The following is a 7,711-nucleotide window of genomic DNA, read 5'->3' on the forward strand; positions in this document are numbered from 1 at the left end:
TATGTTCCACACACTGAATATAGAATTTGACACATAAAAGATACTCAGTATTTTTTGAATAATGAATAGGTCCCCCTCATTGCTCTTAAGTGTATTGTAAGTGTTTTGCTATTTGCTACCATTGAGAATACAATATTTTCTATCATTTTTTTGAATTGGCAATAATTTTATATAGAAATTTCTTGATTTTGTACATTTGTACATTTATCTTCTATGTTATATATATATTACATATTGTACTTTTAAAAATTCCCTTATTAACTGAAAACTATTTTCAGTTGATTTTATTGAATATTCAAAGGAGAATTATCCTTTTTCATCTTTTTTTAAACTAGATTTTTGTTTCTGTTTTATATTGTATTTCATAAAAAAGAACTTCCAGAACAATATTAAAGAATAACGATAAGAAAAGGTATATTTATTTTTCCCCAATTTTATTAGAACTCCTGTTTCTAATGTTAAGTACAAAGTTGCTTGTTCATTTGAGAAAAATATTATTTTTTATGTTAATAAGATACTGTTCTGTTTCTAGTTTTTGATAATGAACAAAATTGGACGTTGTGTTTAACGTTTTCAAATGCTTCTTTTTGGACGCAACTATAATGAGCCAATGTTTTTAAAATTTGACTTGTTGACAAGTAGATATCTCATACAGTGTTTATATTTTTAAATTCTGCTGACATTCTGCTAGTATTTTATTTAGAATAGTCTACAAGTTTCTTTTTCAGAACAATTTTTATGAGGTTTTAGTACCACAGCTATGCCAGCTTCATAATGAATTGACTCACTTTCCTTTTTAAGTTCTATTTTCTAGAATAGTTTTTATAGCACAGGAATTATTCATCTCTTAAGAGTTTAGAAGGAAAATCACCAATAAAACACTGTGGGGGCAAATCTTTTTCGGCTGATAACTATTTGGTAGCCCTTTCTGATTTCTTCCGTGGTAATTAATCTATTTAGGCTTATCTACTTAATTATCTTAATTATCTTAATCTACTTAATCTTAATCTACTTAATTAATTATCTTAATTATCTACTTAGGATAGGTCATCTGACCCAAACTGATTCTCTCCACTTTGCCCTGTCTCATCACTGCTCTGGACATGGTGGAGGAGCAGATGGGGGTCAGGTAAGGCTTCGTGGAGGAGGGGACATATGTGTCAGCCTGGAAGGTCCAGAAACAGCCAGAGGCAGAGAGAAGGAGGGCCTCAGATGGCTAAGCTGAGGTGTAACAGGAGGGCAGGAATGGCGATGGTGGGTGTGGTTGAACCCAAAGCCTCCGCGGGGGGTGGGGGTGGGGTGTAAAGGTGGGAATCAGTGAAGATCATTGTGGTTTGGAGCCCGGAGTGTCCCCTCTCCACCCAAAGGCATCTGGCTTGGACCTACTCCAGCCCTGCTGCGTTGAGGTGGCAGCAGGGTGGTCAGAGGTGGCCGGCAGGCTGTCGGGGTTGGAGGATCTCAAACGCTGCTTGTGCCTCAGGACCAAGTGTGAGGTTTGCCTGGAGGAGGGGCTTTCTCATGTGGACTCCCCTGCTCATTGAGGCTCTTCTGTCCACTACTCCCTGCCCCCCACACAGGGCAGTCCTGGCAACATGGTCCCCAGTGAGTGCCCTTTTCACCAGGCTCTGTCCAGTTCATCCATGACCCTCCCTTGGGGTGGGACCTGGGCCAGGAGGCAGAAGCCCTGGGGCAATGGCGGCTCTTGCTGGACACAGAACTGGGTCAGCTCACACCCTGCGGGCTTAGACCTCTGAGAATTGCTTGCTGGCTGCTTTAAGTCTGTATTAGTTTCCTGGGGCTGCCATACCAACGGCCACAAACTGGGTGACTTACAACAATAGAAATTTATTCTCCCATAGTTCTTCAGGCGAGAAGTCTGAGATCAAGGTATGGGCAGGGGTGGGCTCTCTCTGAAGCCTCTGGGGGAGAACCCTCTCTCACCTCTTCCAGCTTCTGGGGGCTTATGCTGCAAAACTCCAATCTCTGCCTTCTTCACACAGCCTTCTCTTCTGTCTCTTATAAGGAGATTTGTCGTTGGATTTAGAGCCAACCTGGGTAATCCGGGATGATCTCATGTGAAGATCCTTTATTTACTTACATTTGCAAAGACGCTTTTTCCAAATAAAGTCACATTCATAACTTTGAGGGCCTTAGACATATCTTTTTTGGGGCCACCACTAAACCCACTACAGCCTCCATACCTGTGGCTCAAAAGAATGAAAGAGGGACAGTGAGGGTGGCTTTGGCCTAGGCAGGCGGTGGGTGCGGAGGGGTGTGGTAGGGGAGGGTATGGATGTGTGACACCCATGATGGGGGGGGGGGTGGGCAAGGGGCTGCTCTCAGGAAGCCCATCTAGTCTGGGCTCCAAGAGTTCAGCTCAGAGGAGTGGAAACTCAACCCTGTGTATGAGGCAGGGCTAAGCCAGGAAGGCTTCCTGGAGGACATGTACTTCTAGCTTTGTCTTAGAACAGAGAGATCAGTTGAGGGGAGCTGAGTGAGCAAAACAGGCTGAGGAGATATTAATCAAGTTTCCTTATCATACCAGGAGCTCCCAGCCATGCCTCCCCTCATTCTGGGGCTTTCTGGGGCAGAGATGGGCTGCCTCTGTCAGACTGGTGCACGTTCCTGCTGGCCAACTTTTAGTGACAAGGTGAGATGTTGTGGCTGTAAAGCACAGACAGGAGTATGGTCCTCAGGGCACTGGGGATGCCTCTGAGGCCTTCCGGACTGTCACCAGGACTCCACATCAGGGGTGACAGGGGAGCTGAGACATGAGGAGGGTGCACACACATTCCGTGCAACCTTCCCACAGCTGACTGCGCCCCTTCCCACCCTTGTGGTTTGCCTCTCAATCCCCTTTCTCGGGGGTTCCAGCCACTGCCCCAGCCAAATTCTGGGACATCACCCTGCTTGTTCTCTCCCTCACATCCCTTGTCTGGTCTGCCCCCAAGTCCAGCCCATCCCACCACCTGTCTCCTCTCTGCTCTGGCTCTTGAAGCCAGTTCCCGGCTGACCTCCAGGCCTTGAGTGGGGGCTAGTCTGTCTCCACCTCTGCTGCTAGAAGGATCCTCAGGAAAGCAGACCTGACCTCGTCAGCCTTAGTAAAACCCTGCAGAGGCTCCCCAGTGCCAACCAAGGAAAGGCTGGCATTCGAAGCTCTCATCTTCTGTTCCTCCTGGAGGGGCCGCTGCCCTCCAGCAAGGCCACACTGGGCTTGCACTTTGCCCACCAACCCCCTGCCCACCAGTCCTTCCTGTCCTCTGCATCCGGCTCTGCCTGTGCTTGCTCTCGGACCTCAGGTGCCACCTGCTGCAGGAAGTCCCTGCTGACTGATCTTGCCCCAGCTGCTCTGAGTTGCTACAGGATGAGGAATCTTTGGGTTCAGGACTCCGTTAGCATTCCGCTGTGGAAGGCACTGTGGACAGCCCAGCTACCCTGGGACCTCCCTGACAGCTTCCCACTCCTCCGCAGGACTCCAGGGCAGCCCATTTGTCCACTGTCTCCCCTCTCTTCACCCTTTTATGGCCCCATGATCCCCCTCTGTGCTAAACTCTCCTCTCTAGACTTTTCTTCCTGTCAAGGTGGTTAAGGATTCCCTATTTCAAAATCTGCTCTCTGATGAGATCCAAAGCACACACTGGTGAGTAAAAGCCTGATGATGGCTTGGATCTCTGAGGATTGGTGGTGATATCTACCACATGGAGTAGATGGGGAGGCTTTTTGGGCATAGGAATCTCACTGAAGTCCCTGAAATCCATCTTAGGTCATCATCTGCTCTGAACTTCTAACCTGTGCCTCTCTACCCACCACCGCCCCGGCCACTGGCACCAGATGGGAGGCAGCGTGGAGAAGCAAGTCCAGTGCCTTGAGATCTGACTCAGACTCTGGCAGGGTACCCTTGGGCCTCTGTTTCCCCTTCCATAAAAGGAGGACGGGGTGGTCTCTTACAGCCTTCCCTTCCTAGATCCAACTTCTGATGATTCTAACAAACTTCATGTGATTATAGTTTAGGAAGCTCATTTTTTTAATGTTTTTTTTTAAAATTGTTTTTGAGAGAGAAAGAGAGAGGGAGCACACAAGGAAGGGAGGGGCAGAGAGAGAGACACACGCACACACACAGAATCCAAAGCAGGCTCCAGGCTCTGAGCTGTAAGCACAGAGCCTGACATGGGACTTGAACTCACAGACTGTGAGATCATGACCTGAGCTGAAGTCTGACCTCAACCAACTGAACCATCCAGGCTCCCCTCCGTTTTTTGTTTTTTGTTTTTTTTTTGTTTTTAAATACCACTTTTATGGTCTTTGACATACAAAATGCTGTACATATTTATTGTATACAGCTTGATGAGTTTGGAGATAATAAATACCCATGAAACCCACGCTCCAATCTATGCCATAAACATACCATCACTTCCAGAAGTTTCCTCCTGCCTATTTATTATTAGTGATAAAATAACGTAAGATCTACCCTCTTTCATGTTTCTCAGTTGATTTGATTTCCACATCACACCTGGGAGGTGGAGGCACCAGCCCACTTTGCAGGTGAGGGAACTGAGGCTGGCAGCCAGCAGTCTTGCAGCCACTGTGCGCCAGAACAGGCCCTGGAGCTGCCCCTGCCTCCTAATGTCTCCCGGGCCCATCCTGCTGCTGGGGTTTCAGAGGACCTCTCGGTACTGGGAATGTTGGGTGATTCTTCTCTCCATGGGAGGCAGGCATGGGACAAGGACTAGGCAGGCCTTCCCACTTTGTACTCTCTCCTCCCTCAGCCTGACATCCCACCAGTCTTGCTGTGTCCAGTCCTGAAAATGGGTCTCTGCCCCTTCAGCAGACACCCTGGCCTCTCCAACCTTATCTCCTGTTCTCGGGAGGGGGCTGAGGATGCCTTTCATAAAGAGCAGGCCAGTAGGCCCTGGCCCTGATGAGGGGGCCCCATGAGGCCAGGGGCCAACCCAGTTCTGCCCACACCCCCTGCTGAAAGACCTTCCTCAGGATCCTCCCTCTAGCCTAGACAGGCAGGGTCGCATAAGACTGTTAGGATGGATCTCTTTCCTCCCTGCACGGGAAATTTTGGAGCTGCCCCACTGGGAAAGGAAGCCCCCTCATGGGTTCCCCCCTGGCCAGGGGCTGTCCCTCTGGGTATCATGTACATTAGGAAGGAAGGAGAACTCTCTACTATGAGGGTCTTTTGGGTTGAACACCCTAGTCCTAGAAAAGCAGATTGTGGACCCAAAGACCTCAGGCTGTGGGCAGTGGGAAATCTGGCAAGTGGCCTGATATGGCTCTTGTGTGTGTTTGTGTTGTGTGAGAGGGGCCTTCTGGGGTTGGCATTTCAGAAGGCCAGGAGGCCGAAGTTCCCTGTTGGACTCATGAACACCCCCTGCCCCCATCTCTGCCTTCACCGCCCATAAACAAGTTATTTGGCTCTGAGGGCCCTTCAGTCTCTGAGCAAAGCTTTTAGAGAAGCCTGACCCTCTCTATCCATGTCTGGGCTGTGGACTGGTGGCTCCCTGGTGCAGGGCTGACTTTCCTCACGCACAGGCCTCCAGTCCAGGCCAAGTGCAGCCTGCACTTCCAAGAGGAGCCACAGAGTGGCACCCAAGCACCATGTCTGGCAGAGGCTGCCAGGGATTGTGCCCTGGGGCTGGTGCCCTCTAGGCCTGGTGGAGATAGAGATGCCTCATCTTTGGACATTCCTGGTGTGGCCTACCACTCTCCCAGCCTCCCACCCTACCCCCCAGACTGTGAGTTTGAGTCAGTCAGAACATGCTGGTGTCATGCCCTGGGGCAGGAGACCTGGTTCTGTGTGGTCCTGGCAAGTTGCTTTCTGTCTTTGAGCCTCAGTGTGCTTTTCTGAATAACAATAACCAACCTTATTTCCATTTGTTCATTCATTCGACACATATTTACGGAGCACCGAGTAGGCTATGTGTAGTATAATTGTGAACAAGCAAAACTTCACAGGGCTGTTATAAGCATCAAATGAGTTTATGTCTGTACCTTATTTAGCACAGTTACTAACACACAATACGAACTCTATATAAATTAGCTAAGATGATCTCTCTAATCCTTATGACAACTCTACGTGGTTGGCCCTAGTATTATCCCCATTTTATGGAGGAGAAAACAGGTAAAAGCCACACACTTGTCCAAGGCCATGCAGCCAGTAAGCGGCAGAGATGGGACTTGAACTTGGGCTGTCTGACTCTAAATCCCACTGCTGATGGTTCCCACATTTAGTGTGTGTGTGTGTGTGTGTGTGTGTGTGTGTCCTCTGAGCTCTCTCCAGATCTTCCCCAGGGGAGCTTGGGCCAACGTGGGTCATTTCTTCAGAACTTCCCCATCCAAATCCTCAGTCTCCTCCCTCCCCCAGAGTCTCTGCCTCCTTTTGCAGGTTTGGTTCTTTCTGACAGGGAAAGTCAGTGGCCACCAATGATTCAGGGGCTTGAAGAAGGACCCAGGCCCAGCTCCCTTCTGCTGCCACCAGGGGTCAAAGCCTGCCAGGGAATGGCGGTCAGAGCTATCTGGCCCTGGTGCTGGCTCCATCGTGATCGTCCATCACACTGAGCTGGGACTGCTGAGCTCAGACCTTTCCTGAGGGGCAGAGAACACCTAAGAATTCTGTCTCGGGGCTGTAGGACACGTCCACAGCAAGCTCTCCATTTCTGGATGGGCCGTGGGTTTCTCTGGAGGCAAAGGAAGCAGAAGAGAGAGGGTCTTGGGGCTCACAGTTTACACCTGATCAAGGAGAGGCAGGAAAAGTGTCTGTCACCCCATCCTCTCAGGATGCCTCCCCTTCTCATGTATTTTGAGTACCTCTTGCTTGTCTTACTGACCCACGGTTGTGAGCTCCCTAGAAAGAGGCAGGGTCTGCCCCACACATCCCACCCATTGGCCAGGGTATCTACCCTGGTGTGTGCAGGGTGTGACGGGGGCCAAAGGCTGAGGAAGGCTGCTGTTCCTGCAGGGTGCTGAGTGTTCCCTGGGAGGAAAAGCCCTGGGATTCTTTCTAGGTTTGGCCTCCACCAGCTGGGTGACTTTGGGCAATGACTTGAGGTCCCAAACCTCAGACAGTGGGACTATTTCTATACTGTTCTAGAATTTGTAGGCTATGCTTAACTACGTTGAGGCACTCAGGCCTCACAATAACCTGAGTTATTGTGGGGCAGGCGTTGCCCACCACTTACCAAATGATAAAGCTAAGCTTGGAGACGTTAAGTGACATCTCAGACTGACCGCTGACCAGTCCTGCCACTGCACTTATTTCCTGTCTCATCCTGCGTGGGGAGGGCAGGGAGAGCATCTAACTGACACCGGAAGCTCCAGGGCTGGTACAGAGCCTGGAACAATCATATTTTTTGAATTGCTGGCTCTAACCCCTGTGCTTTTTTTTATTCCACCATGCTACAAAATAGTATCACCAGTCATCGAATGAACATTTACTCTGTCAGGACTACGTTCGGCATTTGATTTTATTATTTTTAAGTTTATTTATTCTGACAGAGAGAGAGTGCATATGAGTAGGGTAGGGACAGAGAGAGAGGGAGAGAGAATGAATCCCAAGCAGGCTCTGCGCTGACATTGCAGAGCCTGATGCCGGGCTCGATCTCACAAAACACAAGATCATGACCTGAGCTGAAATCAAGAGTTGGATGCTTAACTGACTGAGCCACCCAGGCACCCCTGATAGGCCTTTTATAAACATGGTCTTTAG

The sequence above is a fragment of the Prionailurus viverrinus genome, chromosome D1 (genome assembly GCF_022837055.1).
Source record: "Prionailurus viverrinus isolate Anna chromosome D1, UM_Priviv_1.0, whole genome shotgun sequence".
Classification (NCBI taxonomy): Eukaryota; Metazoa; Chordata; class Mammalia; order Carnivora; family Felidae; genus Prionailurus; species Prionailurus viverrinus.